The sequence below is a fragment of the Neopsephotus bourkii genome, unplaced genomic scaffold, assembly GCF_033783945.1.
Source record: "Neopsephotus bourkii isolate Nb327-2 ecotype Australia unplaced genomic scaffold, CSIRO-AGI_Nbou_v1 NB_53, whole genome shotgun sequence".
In the NCBI taxonomy this organism is placed as follows: Eukaryota; Metazoa; Chordata; class Aves; order Psittaciformes; family Psittacidae; genus Neopsephotus; species Neopsephotus bourkii.
In genome coordinates this window covers 442305-461205 of record NW_026900570.1, presented here as the reverse complement: position 1 = coordinate 461205, position 18901 = coordinate 442305, and the positions used below count along the sequence as shown (strand labels likewise).

Below are 18901 nucleotides of genomic sequence, written 5' to 3'. Positions count from 1 at the left end.
GTTATAGCCTACACCTTGATCTCGTAAACTTGGTTGATGTAGATTAAGCTGTCACTGGCCTGGCAGTTGGACATTAAATATAAAATACAATACTGTATGCTATGAAACAGTAAAACTATGTGAAGAGCCCACATTACCTAAGTAATCTGCTTCCTTATGGATCATGTTGAATTCACTGCTGTGAATGAATAGGGTGACTGAGTCACCCTCCAGCCACCTTCTTATGTATGACACTCCTTTCAGTCCCTCTACTGTCTATCCAGAAACATCCTTCAACAGTACTTGCAAAACCCAAATATCTTTTGGGCCTGTCCTGAATCTGTGAACCAAACTGCCCAGTGGGTTCAAAGCTACAGGATGAGACAGATGCATGAGGAGAGTAACGGTAAACCGACTGAGCAATTGAGCAGCAAAAGATGATTTTCTATGGCTTGTGCAATGAAGACTAAATACATTGAAAATTAAAATTTCCTGTACAACAAATTATGCTACTTCCTTCTTACAGGACATTTAACCAATCCAAACACTAAAGGGATACAAAAGACATTACATCTGGCATAATAGTTAATCAAAATACACCTAAAAGACAGCTTTAGGAAATTCCAGGAAGGAAATTATGTTATAAAGCATAGTGCCGGTTTCAGAGATGTCAAAAGGAGCTTTCCCTTTGGCTTCACAGATCTCTGGATCAGGCCCTTAAAATAGTTCTGGAAATGTTCCAGAAAACTTATTTCAGCTACATTTAAGCTCTGTGCTTTGCAGCTATTCAGTAATTTTCACTGTTAGTGCTAAACTGTACAGGGGACTTTTATGCTCGTAAACAAATCCTCCATCTCCCTTATGTTGCTATTACGTTGATGCTGCATCACTGACTTCAATAAACAGTCTCCAGATTCACCCTGTTATGAGACAGCGAGGGGAATTAGGCACCAGAGATGTGTCTAAAAGCCTTGGTTTCAGGTTCTGAACATCACTTTAGCTAATTAATGAAAGAAAACCACAGCCCAGAATCTTCAATGTTTTCAAACCATAACTTCATATTCAGCCACTTGCTCTGTTCCCTGGAGTCTAGAATCACCAGGTTGTTAGTTTGGGGGGTGGGGTGTTTTTAATTATTGTTATTGTTAATTAATTTTAATTATGATTATTTATTTTATTATTATTATTTCTTGCCATTCTCCATATTTCTTTAAAAAAGGCAACATGTGACCCACTGCATTGTTTCTAGGTTCTTTCTGGACTGCTCTGAGAAGCAGCTAAAAAGCAGAGATTTTTGCTGAGTCCTGACTTGAGCTCACAATACACAGAGCGAGACCTGCCAGCCCCGCACCACCCATGTTTCACAAAATGGGGAAAAGCTGGAGGAACCCTTTAACTAAAAGAGCAATTTTTCATAGAACTAACAGTTGATGCTGCCTTTCAAAGCTACAAGAGAACAGAAGTTCTCCAAGCCATCCTGGACAGCCAAAAGGACATCCGCACACCTTGCAGATGCTTGTTCAGATGCCAGATAGCCATGACAAAACTTCTGGGGGTCATCAAGCTAAGGCAACGTCACAGAAAAGCGGACTCAGTGTAATTCAAGCAAATCTTCCACTAAGGGCAAAGGAATCCAAGAGCTCATAGACTTTCCTAGGAAAGTTTCTACCACAATTTCATCCTCCTGTGAAGAATTCTGAGCCTCAATTCAAAACTGCCTGAACCCAGCAGGAACATCAGCACAAATGGACCTACTGGAATTTTTTTCAGGACTGAAGTACTACTTTAGCTAAAGCACTACTACAGAAGCATCAAGAAATGCTAGGACAAGGGGGAAAAGCACAGAGAGGATTTGTTCTGCCTTTTCTTCCCTTACTCATATGATGATCCCCTTTTTCTTTTCAATTAGCTATGACGTATGGTTTCATAACAACTGTTTACTTTTCTCTCTTTATCTAACAGCTGTCTGCTGAGAAAGACAGAAAAATAAACCAAACATGTTAAAACCGAGAGAAACTATTCATATGCAATGTATAATTGCACACTATATTTAAATCTTCATATATTATCTTTCAAATTATATTTAGTTTCAACAGGAGGGGGAAAAAAGTCCCCCTTACTTTCTAAATTTAGCAACAGAATTTGTATATTGTTTTCAAACACAACTGCTCTTCCTCACAAACTTTTGCCAGGGAACAATTAATGGCTGGAGACAGCGAATCTGACTACATCAGATGTATTTTGACATTGGCCCACTAACAGTCACCTAGAGCAAAAAAATGGGGAAGTCCTCAGGGAAAGGGCTGAGTAAATCTGGATTAGCTCCACTGAAGTCAAACGTATCGATCTGGATTTATGCCGGCGGAGCTGAGAGGAGGATTTGTCCCTCTCTTTGATGGATGCAGGGAAGAAAAGAGCTATGAAGACTTCAGCAAACTGGGGGAACGTTGCCACGCACTGCAACTCAGAAGGGTTTACTTCCCAAGAGACACACAGTACACACTGGGAGCAGCCCCTGTGCTCACATGAATAAGAATTACACACATGCATCAAGAAAGATTAGACCTCTCAAGGTGAAACACTGTTGAAAAGAGATAAAAGGGTGGGGGGAGAAAATTCTTAAGATACTTGCAGTACTTTCCAGACCCTCTTGCTGCAAACACCACTGGCAACGCCTCTGGCCTCTCCAGCAGCACAGGAGCCACGCATAGCTCAGTGTCGGAGGCTGAAAACCAGGCTGGGGAGGCAGCGGACACAATGTGCTCAGCCCCGGGGAGGGAGAGAGGGTGGCTGCGTCACACCATCACACTGGCTGTACTAATATGGGGAGCAGCAGTGGCCAGAAATCCTCGTCCAGAAGGAAAGGACAACCCCTGTAACACGAGAGCCAGCATGGGCTTGCAAAGCGGGGAGCAGACACACAACCATGGGGGTTTTAGAGGGTTTAGGGCTTTCCTGGGCCAAAAGGATGGCAACGACAGCTGTGTCAGACACGGCAGTGAAAGGAACAGGTTTTGGTGCACGGGGATTCCTTCCCTGCAGCACCCAGCTCTATTAGACATGGCATAATTACCTTGTTATAATCAGGCAGGTATTTTAAAGAGGCTTTAGTGTGATTTTATAATTGTGCATTATGTAACAGCAACTAACGTGTCAGGACTCTGACAACACTAAATGCCTATCTACAGGTCAGGCTGTAACACTTTCATGATGCATTTCAGACCTGCTAAGTCTGGACTGAAGCCCTCTTGTTATTTCGCCCATCCCTTCCACTCCCATGCATGTCCACGGGCTTCGGCTGCATCTCCAGTGGGACAGCCACTCACAGAGCTTCTTCTATCACTGAAAACCACCCTCTAACATTCTTCTCCCTAACCCTGTGCCCACTTTCATTGGCTACATCATGGGGAAAAACAAAAACCTCACCACAAAGTTGCTCCTCTTTACATGACGGTGAGGTTTTTTCTTTATTTAATCATCACTTTCTTTAAAGTTATGTTTTTCAGCATTTCCCAGGGGCAGTGTCTGCCCTTGCACAGCCCGGCAGCAGAGATGCTTCTCAGAAGACTGAACCGGGCTGGCACTGGGGCTTAATATCTGAACTGGCTCCTACAGGGATGAATTTTCACTTACTGAAAACAACTAGAAGTGATTCCTCTCTGTTGTCTTTTCTAAGGCACCTAGGATGGAGATTCTGTAAACCTGGAGCCATGATGAACACAAATCTTGCTCAACCCAGCATGCTGTAAGCCAGCTAGGAGGAGCAGCAGCATATTCAGACACCAAGACACTCACAAAACCTCACATTTCTTTAGATAAAGTGACTCTTTTATTATGGTAAGAAGAATAATCTTGGAAAAATCACTTTTGAAATACCAGTCTCAGAGAATGAATTTTGGCATAAAAAGTTAATATCTACCCTATCTTCAACTAATGGATCTGGAAAGAATTTGTCCATGGGCATGTTTTTCCATAAGTACTAATTACATAAATTTTTATATTCTCTAAAGCCTTTAGGAACATCAGGGAAAAAAAAACAACCACAACTTCTCCCACCCCTCAAAACCCTTCAAGAAACCTCAAACCTGGCTTATTATGCAGTACCAGCCTTCAAATGCCATTAATATTGAAAGAGACTCCTTGCTTCTAGCACAAATGCTTTAACTATGTCCATGGTCTGCATTCAGTTGCCTAACTTCTATAAACTTAAAAAATAAACCTGATTTTAGTAAGACTGCCAAAATATTCCATACTAATACCAGAGTTGGATTAAAATTAATAAAGCACAAGTTGCAAATATGTTTCAAATGGAAACCTGGATCCGGAGCAGTTTTAGTGCCTTAAGAATACAGCAAGCTTTAGAAAGAATTTCTAACCTGTTGGTAGGGCTCTCAGCATTGCATTAGAAAGCCTCTTTGACAGAAGTTTAGTGAACCAGGAAAGTTCACTTGAAGCTAAAAGCTGAAATGAATAATCTTGCAAAGAATTGACTTGCTTTTTTTCCAAGAGAGAAAACAAGATCTTCTCATTTTAAAATTAAATTTAAAAAGGCAAAGGGAAAATTCAGAGCTTAACAGAACTTTTAATTTTTTTGCATGTTTTGGCACAACATTATTATTTGATGTGATATCTCTACATTTAAAGAGCTCTTGCAATATTACGATAAAAATAAAATCCAAGCCATTCTTGTCATGCAGAATTGTGATTAAAACAGGCTTTGTTCATTACAAAGCGCAGGGAGGCATGTTTGTGCCATGAAAGATAAGGGAACTTTTGACACCAATGAAAATGTTGCACACAAAAGATTCACAGGGTGACCCCCTTGCAGAAGGCCGAGCTGCACCTCCTCAAAGGTGGGTATGTTAGAGGAGAGGGAATTTTTGTGGTTTATTTGCCACCTTTCCTGGGAATATACCTCTGTGAACTAGGACTAATAAGAAACATAAAAAGGAGGGGTACAAATAGTGATCGTGACGGCTGGTACAACAAGCATTCAACAAAACCAGCGTGCTCTCTCTGTCCCCAGCCTGCTTTGGGACAGGGATGAAGGTTAGCTTTGGTAAAAGTTTCCTCGTTCTTCTCCCAGGCTGAAATCTGGGATCTCAATCTCTGCAACCGCGTAGCCTGCAGCTGGTTCAGTAACACCATCCCACAGTGAGTGAGAAATAAATAAGGAAACCTTATTAATCTAAGGAAAAGAAGGTACATTTCTAAGGGTAAGCATATCACTGGCAGATAAATGTAAAGGAAGTTACTGTGTGTATAGAGCAAAAGGAACCTCCACAACAAACTTTCTGAACTACCCGGATCTCTTCAGTGACACAAAAACTGCAAGGAGAGAGGGGTTAGGGACATTATAGTTCTGGAAAAGTTTTCTTTTCCTCATTATTAGTAACTCTAATTACTTTGAAAGAAGAGCAATGAGATAAATCCTGCAGAGCCAGAAATGTGACCTGATTTCCTTCCTGATTTAGAAACTGTCACTTTTCAAGAGAAACCCAAAGAGACAGAGCCAGGTCAAAGTGGGCCCATCAATTTGGTTTGCAGAGTAAATAATAAACCAAGATCAATAGAAATACAACCAGGGTTTTGTTTTGGTAGATGTTCGTAAGTACAATGCTATTTAAAAGATAAATAAGCACATGTTTGTCTGAACTGTCTGCAGTCAAACCTGTCACCATGGAAGAGATACTCACTATAAGCAAACAGGGGTATACCCAAGTGACTTCATGTATCTTCCTCCAGGTAAAAGTGAGAAACTGTGACAGAATTTCAAATATAAATTACTTCATACTATGATTAAGGCCCTACCTCAAGACAGCATGTAAACACAAAGCAGAAAATTCAAGCATATACTTAAGAGTGATGCTGTTTCTGCAGTACCTGAGTTTTATTGAACAGAACTGAGAAATTACTTGTTGTCACATTTAAACTATCAAAGCTGTAATTTCCCAAAGTAATTCTTGAGGACACTTGGAGACAACTTACAAGGCAGCAATTTTCAGGGAGTACTGAGCACCCACCTCGGAAAACAACAGGTCTCTTCTATGGTTTTCAAATCGATATTCCAAAAACTAAGGCATTTAAGGTAATAACAGCTAATAACCTGTTCCTTCAGAAAAGCATAACCAGGATTACCAAATGACTGCTATGCTTTAATATGCAATTCAAAGTCTTAGTTCACATACATACACAAAGGGAAGGGAAGGGAAGGGGCCAATCCCTGTCTAATATCATAAATAGGATCTTAAAAAAAAAAAATTAAACCAGCTATATTTCATAGATCTCCCATGCCGCTCAGGATGTTACTTCCTATCAGTGTATTTTTAAATATAATTTTCAAAACATGTAAATCAAGAACACAGCAACTACTTAACATTTTTCTGTAGCCTGTAAAAGTCTTGGGAGGTGTGAACTGGTGCCACAGGTGTTAGTCCACCACAGCGAGAACAGAGGCGGGTTTCTGATTCATACCAGGAATATCATGCTTTCAACTGTGTTGCAGTTTTAAAGTCTGCACCTATAAGCTGTCATTCAGACTCAGGAAGCCTCATGGTCTACATACACCCTTCATGGTCAAGGTATTTAGAGTACATGCCCAATGATGCAACTGAATACCTTTGTGTGCTCTGACGAATGACTGAGGGTATGAAACAATATCAGGTCTCTACCACACTGTACAGAGTTTTTACATGCTTTAAATCTGTAGGACTCGTCATGGCATAAACTACTCTGTGCAAACACGGGCATTAGAATCTGCTCCTTTCTGTTTGTAAAGCTCTTTAAGAGGCAGGAGTACAGGCAGGAGTACAAAGCTTATCATGAATGGATTCAGAACGAGCACTGAGAACTGAGAAAAAACACATTACAACAAACTCCAGTCATGTACAAGTTAAGTAACATATTCATCTATGATTACTTCTGGCAATACAGTGATCTGCTGCATATCAAAGGTTACATAAACTCCACTACTTAAGGCTGAGACCTTTTGGCACATTAATCTCAAAGCATCTCAATCTGCAGAACAGGCTTCCATTGTTTAAACTTTGAGACACCTGCTCCCAAATGATACACTTTTTTTCTTAAAGACCCCCTATTTCTGAAGCTCTATTTCAACCATGTTTGCCATTTGAAAAAGCTAAACCAGCCAAAAAAAAAAAAAAAGGGCAAACCAAAAAATTACCAAAATCAGAGGACATAAATCCCATTTGCATCATTCCCCTTCTAACACAGGACTCCCATCAACCTTTTCAGAACTAGACGTCTCATCAGAGGCACTGCACTCAAGCCAACAGCAGCAACACTCTCAGAAACACCACTTTCTGGGTCCATTAGAATGGGTTTCACTCCTCACTGCCTCACACAGCTCTGACCTTTCCAATTCTCTGTCACCAAAAGCTTATAGGATCTGCCAGATCCATCTGCGGCTCCACCTGGCCTGCTTTCCCACGCCAAAAGGACGGATCAAATATACGTGTCTGAAAACACATCCCTGTTTTTTCTTCGCACCACCCGGAGGGGAAGCACTCCCCAAGAGCTTCAGACCAGAGGAAGCCTCCAAGAGCACTTCTGGAAAGCCCCGAAATCCTGGGAAATTGCAGCAAAATGAACTTCAGCACCTTGGACAGGACACACCGAGAGAAAATCACTGAAATGCGCTCATTGGCCCCGAAAATGCAGTGCCTGGACATGACCCTCTAGGACACATCTGCGGGCCTGGTTATTTTTAGTATTGACAAATCCTCTTTGAATCGCCACGTTTATTCCACCATCCGTCCTGTATTTCGGGAAGAGCTGCTCGCCAACCTGGTGGTGGGAGAAATCAGGGCCACCAGCTCTGGATTCAATGCCTGTCTGTAGGATCACTGCCTGCCCCAGCTGAACCTGGAAAAAGCTTAGCTCAAGCACTCACAAAGCCCAGCTCATCCTTCCAGACAAAACAAGACCTGTTGCTGTAGGTGTGCGTGGCTTATGTGTTTCTCCGCTTTCTAGAACCTCATCTCCACATCCTCAGCCAAATCTCCAGGGAAAATAAAATGAAAAGGTCTGATTTATTCCCACTGCAGCCACACTTTGGTTGTGTAAGTTTTCCTTTAATTTAGCTTTTGTTCTCTGTTACAGTCCTCCCGGTGTCTCTGTTCCCCTCGGGGCTGCCTTGATAAACCATGATCACCTTGCTGGAGCGCAGCACACCTCTCCCTGTTACTCTTTCACTTGCACAAGCCAAGTGGAGCTTTTAACGTGTGCCGGTAAAAACTCCAAGTGTTTTAAGCAGAGATATTCTACAAACAGCTCTGTGGTGAGTGGTGCCGTTAAGGTATACACTTAAAATATGTCAATTCTCACAACAAGTGATACCAATAATATTCTCATTACAGGAGAACGATACATTTTCCCTGCCACCGCAGAAACACCCATTCTAGTTCATTTCTTCAATTCAAAATGTGCCACTGAATTTCTACTGCCACATGACATTAAGCGAACAATTTGCAGAGTATTTTCTATGTTGTGACTTCTTTCCAGCACTTCTGGGCGCAGAAGCGAGATGAAAACCGGACCAATTCCCTGACAGAGTTACCCTTCGACAGCAATACATATATACACACACCTATATCCTCTGCTTACATACCCCGACCCAGTTTGGCTGAGCCAACTTCTCTCCCCTCCAGCTCCTCCCTCGTAGCCCCTCTGCCCGGACGGGATCTCCGAGCGGAAAGTTTGGGGAAAGGATAATCCCAGCACTACCTCCACGACACGCTCGGAACCGTCCGTCTTTGCCTTGTGTTTTATTTCTTTTTCCACCCCCCTTTTTAGTATCACTATAATTTTATTAACAAGCAAACAAAAAAGAGAAACTTACATGTGTTTATTTAATTTTTCCTGCTAAACCCAGAGTCCCCGAGCCACTGCACTGTATCCACAGAGTTTTAGTCCCCGAGCGGCACCGTCCCGCGGGCAGGGCCCGGCTGCTGGGCGCGGAGGGCGCATTGCTCGATCCGCCGCGCCGACTGCGCGCCTGCCGCCCGAGCGCGGCCCCGGCCGGGCGGCGGGGAGGGGCGGGCAGGGGAGGGGACGGGACGGGAGGGCGGGAGGAGGCACCGCCCGCCCCGCCCCGCTAGCGGAGCCGAGCCCCGCCGAGCCCGCAGCGCCCCCTGCCGCCGGTGGAGAGAGGGAGGGAGTGGGGAGAGGAGGAAGGATGGGCAGGAGCGCTGAGGAAGGGAGGGAAGGTTAAGGATGGGGAGGGAGAAATGGGAGTGGGGAAGGTTAGAGAAGAAGGATAGGCAGGGGTAAGGAAGGAGAAATAGTGGGAAAGGAAGATGGGGTAGGGAGGAAGGAGCGAGGAGGGATGGAAAAAAGGGAGGGAATGAGAAGAGAAAGATGGAAAAGGCAGTGGGGGTAAGGATGGGGAAGGAAGGGCAGGAAGGAAAGATTATAGCAAAAGAAGAGTAGTAGAGAGGGAGGAAGGAAGGGTGAGGAGGGCACTGGGAAGAAGGAAGGGATAAGGAAGAGAAGGATGGAAAAGGCAGGAGGAGAGAGGATGAGGAAGGTTAGGGTGCGAGGTGGGATGAAGAATACCGGGGAGAAAGGCGGGAGGGGGAAAAGGGGGATGGAGCTTCAGTGGTGGATGGGGGGCACCATGGAGGGCTTGGAGAGAGGGATTGACCAGAGAACAGGCACAGGGGAGCAGGACATGGCAAGGGACACTCAGCAAGCAGGGAAAGGGGGCAGGTGTGACCAGTGCCAGAGCTGGCGATATTGAAGTATTCAGGGTGGTAAAAGTGGAAGAAACCTCTGAAGAACTGCAAAAGGACCCCAAAATACTGATCAAGGTAAAATACAGGCAAGACTGGCAGCACTTTACTGGCTCAGAGATGGGCTGTGAAGTGGCTCCTACTGCTCTGGAAAGGGAGTCTGGAGCTGTAACAAGCATTCCTGTGAAAGCAGCTCAGGGTTTAGTGATCAAAAGGAGCAAGTCCTGGAAAAGGAGTGATCATGAAGAGGAAAACAGAGGGCCTACACAACAGACCCCAAAATACAGCAGTGACTCCAGGAAAGTGGCTGGAGAGCAGGTCTCCATTCAAGAACAGGTTCACGCTCAAGGAAATTATCAAATGAAGGATTCAAAATATGCAAACACTGAGAACTGGAAAGCAGCAAATGAAAAAATGCCTCACAGGGAGTCTGGGTGAGGAGGATGAGGAGAGCTGCCATGAGGGGGTAGAGGTTAGAGACTGGAAAACAAAGACTACAGAGGAAGGGAGAAGGAAGGGAATGAAGATAAGGAAGGGCAGAGGAGGATGGATGTGCCAGGTAGGAAATAAAGAGAAACAAATCCTCAGGGATTTAATCACTCAACGTGAATGTGAATGGTGATGGTACAAAAGGACAGAAGTTCTCATGAGGACCCAGGGTGGACAGAGGGTGGGCACATCTTCAGCACTGGAAAGGTAGACTGTGAGTCCAGCTCAGCCCCTGCTGTTGAACCCTACCGCCGTGGCAGGTGCATCCCTGCAGGACACTTCTACTTTACAAGAGGAACTTTTTCAGCAGTTTAATGGACTTGCAACACCATTTTAAGTTCAACCAGAAGAAGGAATTCACACCAGAGCAAAAATGCTGCATAAGGGTTATCACTGGCCTGAGCCCAGTGGGCTGCAGTCTTGCTGCTTGTCACAACGGCATAACTGCCCTGGAAAACCTCCACTCTGGGGTGGCCATGCAGATGCTCTCAGCACCCAGAAACACCCCAGCTCTGGGGCAGGGGGTGCAGCATCACTGTGGGGTGTTCAGACCTGCACAGACTCCCACCATTGAGCCATGCCCTACATCACTTCTGAAAATGATGCTTCTTCCCCTAGATCACTTGAACAGCTAAAACATACTATCACAGGTGAGCTGGGCTTGTGCAGAGGGAGGACAGGTGAACCTATTGCTCCTTCCTACAGAAGAGCAGCTAATTAATAGACTGCCTTGGTTGTGGCATAGTGCTCTCTGTGCTCATAACAGGTGAGGGTACATATTCTGGGGCTGATATACACGTGTATGCATGTGAAGGAATTTGGGGTTGGTATATCTTTGCCTATGCTTCAACAGACCAGAGTTTGCCTCCGCAGGTTGATGTTACACAGACATCGCTGGAGCTTTAACTTAAATTCAGGAAGTTCATGCAGAAGTGGTCTTGGCAGACCCAAGTAAATACTTCAGTCTCTTCCATGCAGTTCTTGCTCCACTCACAATCCATGAATGAAGGTCCTCAGTTCTGTCCTCCTTCCTGCATATTCTCAGTAGCAATTTTCTCATGGTTGACAGGAGAAATGAAGTGGGAGTGGACCAGGGGAGCAGGAAGGTCTCAGTGTCACAGATTCAGTGACACAGCCAGGTGAAAGCTATAGGCTTTCACCTAATGTTTCATCCACTGGTCCTGAGCTTAAGATTCCATGTCTCTCTTTTGCAGTCTGTAATAGATAATGCTACTGTAAATTTTCAACTCTATTGCTTTTTTACAGAGAGGAAAACCCTAGTAAAGCTAAACTCTAATAAAGCATCAGGAAAAGCAGCCTGCTTCATCTGCCTTTAGACAGTGAGAAATTATTCCCAATACTAGCAAATCCTCAATCCCGTGATAACGAAATCAGCCCAGTCTATAGGTCATAGAAAAAAACAGAGTATTTACAAAGAAAATAAATAAAGTGAATAAAAGGGAGCAAGAAGAACAGGAGAGGAAAGCTAAATGTCAAATTTATTCCATGCCAGGAGCAGGACTAAGATGGTTTCCCCATATCCCACCCTCTAGTTCAACTCACAACCCAGAAAATGCTCCTCTTGCCCAGTTTTCAGTTCAAATATGTACACGTTGAATTCTTGTTTCTAAATTGCATCCCTTTAGGCATCACTTCAGAAGATACAGAAACATAAAGCAGGAGCATACACCAAAGGCAGCGCTTCAGGGGTGGGTACCGGATCTGTGCAGCATCAAACTCCCACAGCAAGCGGGGAGCATCCTTGGCACAGGAGCAACTCATAATGCAAATACTAATCATAAAGCAACTCTATGAGCAGACTGATCAGAGAGGTAAATTGATTAAGCCTGTGCTGCCTTGCCAAAATCTTCCTTTCTGCAAGAAAGGTTTAGGTAATGCCGACTTACTGAATATCTGACAAAGTTCAGGCAAGTCAGCTGAAACCCAATAAATGTGCATGTCAGATGGAAGTAAGTACCAGCAGAAAAATAACTACTGTGCGGGAGATCAGTTGATGTCATCTTTCTATTCATTTCTCTCCAGAAAGGTACCTTTTCCCCCCACAAAACAATCACTGTTTTCTTAAAGGGATTACAGGCAGAAATGCTGGTTGCAAAGAGCCATTTATTCTCCCAAGATGTTTATAAAGCTTTTCTTTCATCCTGTATCCCTACACTTTTGTTGCTGCCTTTATTTTTTTTAAATGGAAACAAAGAAAATGGAAAATGTGCAGCTCTTGAAAAAGGAGAACAGTTTAAGTTTTAAAATGTATGGTTGTTTTTTTTTCCTTAAAAACCCCATGCTTCCTTAGAATACTTTTCTTGCAAAATTTCATCTGGCAGAAAGGAAATAAAAATATTTTCCTTCAAAATTCTGAAGGGTTTCCCCTGCCCTCCCACCCTGCTGGAGCTCAGGGCAGTGCTTTGATTTTCACACACCCTAGATGTCTATAAAGCCTTTTACAACCTGGAGTAAGCGCTGCAAGAATCTGCTTTAGCACGAAGTGCCATGAGGTTGTCGCACGCAAAACTCAATTGAGCCAATACTTCCCTCTACCGGGAAAGAGAAATACTGCGATTTGTTACAATTCCCTTTGAAATAAAGGCAGATAACAGGAAAAGAAGGGTTTTCCTATCTAAAAATGGCGGGAGATTCGGGGTGTGTAGGATGAAGAAAGAGCATCAGATTAACATTGCTCATTTATTAACCAAGCAAAAGAGGTTTTGACTGTCATACATTGACTCCCCCTTAATGAGGATTCCCCCCAAGCTCCCTTCTCTGCTGGCTTCCCAGCACCACTGTGTCTGTGATTGAACGGAGAAAACCTGCAGGCTGGGTCCCCTCTGCACCCCCACATCTGTGCTACAGAAAGCAGATCAGCCCCTATTTGCACCAGGACCGAGCCTCCTGCTCGGTCACGTCAAGGATGGTGCTAAAGCTTCATTGTACAACATTGTCTGGGATATGGGCTTGCTCCTTCCTCTGTTATAAAAGCCCTGATTCCTTCTCACCCCCCACTTCAATTCCAATAAGCAAAGAGACCCTGACATAAACCCAGCTGCTGTGTCAGGATACATCTGTATCAGTCTTCAGCTTCTGTCTTTTAATTAAGTATATCATCCTCATGGAGCATCTTTCATCAAGCATCTATGGGGAAATACTGTAACGCCTCGCTAAATTGCTACATTTGTTCAATCACACTCAAAGATATAATCCTAACGTGAGCTAATCTAATTTAACTGGGGGGGGGAGAGAGGAGGAGGAGGAGGGAATTACAGTCAGGCAATGCCTCTGTCAGCGAATGTGTCCAAGTGTGAAGAAATTGTTCAGTGCTCTGACAGACACATAACAGCTCACATCATTAAAGTAAAATGCCTTTTGCCTCCTTGAAGAGGCTCACACCCCGCACCACACCAAATTAGGCCACTTAATGTCACAGCAGAATACAGCTGTCTTTGAATTTAGAAAGGGATGAAGGTTGTGCTGGGCTGGGCTAAATTATGTCCCTTTAGCACACTCCTGCCACCTGTGGACAGTGCAAATATTTGGTAGTTAGGTAGTTCAGAGAGCAGAGAAACACTGCTTCACTGAATGGGGGAAGCACTCACATAGGGTTTCATGATTAGCAGTGTCAGAAAGGCAGACCTCAGGTTTCCAGCAAAGCTTTCCATTCCTCCCATATTCCCTGCATCGTAATAAATCACAGACCCCATGAATTTCTGACACTGAAAAGGTTGAGAAAAACTTCACCTCACATGAGTTTCCCTTTGCTAGCTTCCTCAAAAAAGTTATCTGATCGTCCCCTTTCCCAGGTTAGATAAAGCCTCCTGTAAGGGGGTGACCACACATTGAGCTTTCTCAGGTTTACTGGGAAATACAAATCTGTTCCCTCCTTTTGGGGTCAAAACCACCAGCTCATGACACCGAAGTTGCTTTAACCCTGCAACCTCTCAGCAGAGGACACTGCCATGTCTTCAGTGGCTTTGAGGAGCAATAAGGCTTAACCCAGAGAACTCCTAGGTGCAGCTGGACATCAAATGCCCAAGGAAGATGTTTTAAGGAGGGTGAAGTTTAAATTTTGTCATGCTCCAAGGGACTTTTGGCTATGATTTCCACAGGGAAGGGCTTCAGAGCAGACCCAATGGAAGGTTAAGCATTTCTAGGAAAAGAAATCCACATAGAATCTAAAGCATCTAGAAACATTGGCGCTTTAAATGCACTGCAATATCAACCACACCTGATGTAAAATCATATTTGATTTGTGGCAAATTACATTTGCTGTGCATTTTCCTCTCCTTCCACAGGCACTTTGAGCAAAACCTTGCTTTTCTTTTGCCTACAGAGCCACCCCTTGTAAAATATACAGAGGATCTCCAAGGATCATCTTTTACATTTCATTGTGCTAAAGACACACACACACACACAAAAAAAATCTCTAAGAGCCAGAGAAAATTGATTGATTGGTTGGTTTTGGTCAAAAACTACCTGTGAGCCTGCAGTTAGAAATCTGCTTTCAACTGCATCATGGAGGCAGAGCTAATGAGAAGACCCCCACAAGGGCTGGAGGGAAATTGAAAGCAGTAATCTTCTGCATTTAGTACCCTCTTCTTTCACTGCAGTCCATCATGCCTTCCCTCCTCCATCTTAACACTAATTAAAGTCAAGCTTCCTTCCAGTACATTTACTTAATATTTTAAGTTAATCACAAACCATTTCCTTTTTATTTTTTTTTATTTGAATCTTCTAATTAATTGTAATGCCTATTAGTTTGCATTCAGACACTAACATTTCAGTTTCTGGGAAGTGCTTGGGGTAGCAAGATGCAGTATAGCTAAGCAATAAAGAACACATCTTTCAGTAGAGAAAAAATCCTGAGGAATTTTTTAGGACTGCTCTAGGCCTATCAATACTTGCATAGGCCAAATCTCAGGCAAATTGTGGTTACAAGTGGTTAAGTGACTCAGAATTTCTGATAAAAGCTTGACAAATATGAGGAAAATTAAGCTGAGTCCTCCAGTTCCTCTTCTTGTAAGGCTTCCTGCAAGGTTTCTACATCATCTTTATCCCTCAGTGCCCTTTCTCTTGTGCTCCTCATGGATGGTTTCGTCCTTCTACTTAGTAAATTACAACCCAGGGGTTGTAGGCTGCAGGACTGTGACTGGTCATGTTATTTTGTTCGCAAAAGTCTTCAGTCCACCAGATTACCTATTTCTGGTCACATTTCCCTAGCATACCTAGCTTTTCCATCCATTTCCAACCTAAATCTACTGCAACACAGATATGAGACAGCAGAGTCTGTCTTTCTGAGAAGAGGAACACATGACTGAATTCAGGACCTGTCATTAATATTTTTTCAGCATCTTCAAGCTTGGGCAGCTTGAGAAGCCCCAGGTGAACATAGAGGGCCTGCCATCAAGCTCTTTCAGTCTTAAAACCTTATCCTGATACTGCATATACACAGGCAACTTGCCTGAGTCCTTTGCCTTTGGGGATTGTTTGCATGAGTGCTGCTACTCATCCTCCTGGTGGGATGAAGGCACAAGGAGGATGGGTGATCAGCAAAAGCCTGTAGAAAGTAGAAAAGGATTCAGTGATAAACAGGCACTCACAAACTGGTGGTCTGTTGGGCTGACCCATTCCCTACTTGGGGTTATACAAAAGGCACCAACAAGACCCAAGATGAGGAGATACTTCCACACGCAGATCTCCACCATCTCTCCACTTTTGAGTGAACACTACAAACCAGAAATAATCACCAAATACTTCCACCAGCTGCCTCTTGTGCCATATGAAGAAGAGTCAGCCACTAGCGCTCACACGCCTGTGGGCTTTCTCCTTCTCTCCTTCATCTGCCTGTTTGCAAACACAGTCTGCAAGCATCTCACCCCTCTCCTGCTTACTTCCACTTCCAACTTGAAACTTTCATCAGGTCTTACCAATGATTTCCCTCTCATCTTCCTTTTCCCAGGAAAAAAAACTGTTTGGTTTTTACACCAAACTAGATCTGAGACAAAGTTAGAGCCTCAACAAGACAACCATCCAGCATAAATTACCTGTAGCCCTAATGTAATAAACCTGTCTGTCACTCACAAAGGCAGGAGGACAGCACTCAACAAGGATGCTGTTAATGCAACAAGCTCCATTACCTGCTGGGATAAACTACAGTGAAATCACTGCATCCTCCAAGCATTCAAAAATTTGCCCTACTAAAAGTCAAGGAATCGTTTGAATCCTTCTGGTTTGCCTCTTTGCAAAAGATTTTAAACAAAGCTATAATTGCTCAATGCTCTCAGCTTTTCATACTTTGTCCTTAATGCAATATCCTAACCCTGACAAATGGAGCATTTAAGAACTGCACTGCTCTTGACTGGAAATCTAGCATTAAAGCACATCAGTGTGAACACTGAACAACCACATATTGCTTTCCAAGCTGACCCCCTCTGAGTGCAGGGTCAGACCCTTGCTGGATATTGAATGCTCTCCTCATCATCAAGCAAAGTCTTTGTTTTTGTTTTTTTTTCTCTGCAGAGCTTTTGAGTGTTCTCTCAGAGAAGTTTTTAGTTTTATCCGTCCCTTCACCTATTTTCAACCATTGATTTGGAGGTGACTTTAAATGTGAGACAGCTAGGGCTTCTGCCAGGTATTTTGAAGGGAATTGCTGTCCCTCAACACAGCCACCCATGGATAAATAACACAAAATCCTGACAACTGACTTTGGTCTCCCAAAGAGGTGGCTGGGTTCAAGAGTGGCCTCTCTTTGTGGGCATCTGGGAATCTGACAGAAATGACGGATGCTGGAGATGTACTTCCTGCTGCCTGCCACTTTTTGTATTTCCCTTTTTAGAACAGATTTTCCCTTCTTGTTTTTTTTTTTATGTACTCACATTTGAAAGAGAAGTAAAAAACAGCACAAAAGATGGTTTAAATAGATGGATTAAGTAAAAGTTGAATTGTGAATACATGTAAAAGGCAGGTACTCTGAACTGAGTGGCAGTTTACCCCATTTTTCTTACAAACAGGGTCACCATTTTACTATTTTTGTACAACTGACAGCAGTAACTCACTGATGTCAATCCCTCCCCAAGAATGTCCCATCTTTCTACAGTCTCACTTCATGTCCCAGGTTTAGCACCTTACACAAAGACAAGTACAGCTATGAACCCATCCTGCACAATGCATGGGCAAAAAAAGCAGTGATTTCTTAAAAACAAACAAAAACCCCCAAATCAAACAGGATTGACCCTAAAAGTCCACATGCTTTGAAAGCATGGCTCCAACAATATCCCCAGCACAAATATGTATCTCAGCCTTATAAACTCATTAGATACAAATTCCACGACTTTTGTAGGGCTATAACGTAGCACAAGAAACTCTGAAACTGCAACAAAGGATGGCGGTCACTGGACTTAACCAGACTTGGGCTCAGTGCAGGGTACAAGACTTCCTCCCAAAATCATGACTGTCTACTAAACCCATCAGAGGTTAGTGCTTTACAGCTTTGAGCTTTGTGTGTTCTTTCCAATCTTGTGTGAGTTATAGGGGGATTAATGTGCTCCCATTAAGGTGTTTAAAGGTTAGACCTAAGTCTAAGTCCAAATAAGTCATATCATGTCTCCCCTCCAAAGGGTCAGCAGAGAGATATATGACTATCCATGTCTGGATGGGTAAGATCAGTCAATCTCTGGAGCTTCCTTTCTCCCCTGCATTAATTTGTGGCATGAGCCTAGAGCTGAGGTTGCACTGCATCAGTGATAAATTATATTGGGTTACCTTGCCACATAAATCCACCCATAAATACGCAGCTCTTTTGTGGGGTTCTTCCTGAACTGACTGATGAGCAGTAAGACGTAAAGGCACCTAGTCCCAGTCCTCCCACTTACCTATTTTTATTTGCATTTCTTTTTTTCAACTAGGTTTTATCTTAGGTAAGTATGTGTGGATATATACGTGCATACATGGTGGAGGCTGCTCATTTGCTGTTTTTTTGGTGTTTGTGGGTTTTAATGGTGGGGGTCAATTTTTCACTTCAACAAACCTTTAAGGAGACCTGCTCTCCTGGAACTTGTAAGTTTTTGCTCTAAGTGTAACCAGAAGATCCCACTTACAAAATACCAGCTGCTTGAACAGTGCCTACTTCCTAACATCTTTTCTGTCATTTTGCTCTTTGTAAAAGCCACCATACTTCAGATGTTTCTCAGCTTGAGAAAGGTGGACACAGTGTCCTCCTGAGCAAAGAGCAGTGGCTGAAGGTGCACTCTAAAAAGAGACCACAGGATCAGGTGCCCAATAAACTACGCCATAATCGGTTTATTTGTCTGAAGAGATGCTGCTTGGAGGAGACGTTGGGACTGATGTCTGCTAATGGACTGGGCAAATAAATTAAAAATCAACTTTTAAGGAAGTCTGCAGAATTCAAGTAATAGAGGGTACAACAGTATTTGTAAAAGGCTTGGTAACATTCATAAGACCAGCTCAGAACACAGTTTAATCAAACTGGAAAAAAAGAGTTCTGGATTGTTCTTAATGTATAAACTCCACATTAGCTTGTTCATGAGTGACAAAAACAACAAAACAAAACAAAAGCAACAAACAACAAAAATTAACAAAGGCCAAGACCCCAAACCCATAACTTTGGTTTAGTTAATGATGACTTCAGTAGACGAGGTCCTCAGCTGGCATAA

At 43.3% G+C, this 18901-nt stretch overlaps 1 protein-coding gene across 4 annotated transcripts in view; it reads right to left on the bottom strand.

The window, feature by feature from the left end:
* The window catches only part of LOC133209774 (sodium channel protein type 5 subunit alpha-like), a 212753-nt gene extending 203738 nt beyond the window's left edge, over positions 1 to 9015 (bottom strand). For all 4 annotated transcript variants that reach the window (XM_061348581.1, XM_061348584.1, XM_061348592.1 and 1 more), the window contains exon 1: positions 8840 to 9015. The gene's annotated coding sequence lies outside the window, so the exon portion shown is untranslated. The remainder of the gene's footprint in view (positions 1 to 8839) is intronic.
* Between the last annotated feature and the right edge of the window lie 9886 nt (positions 9016 to 18901).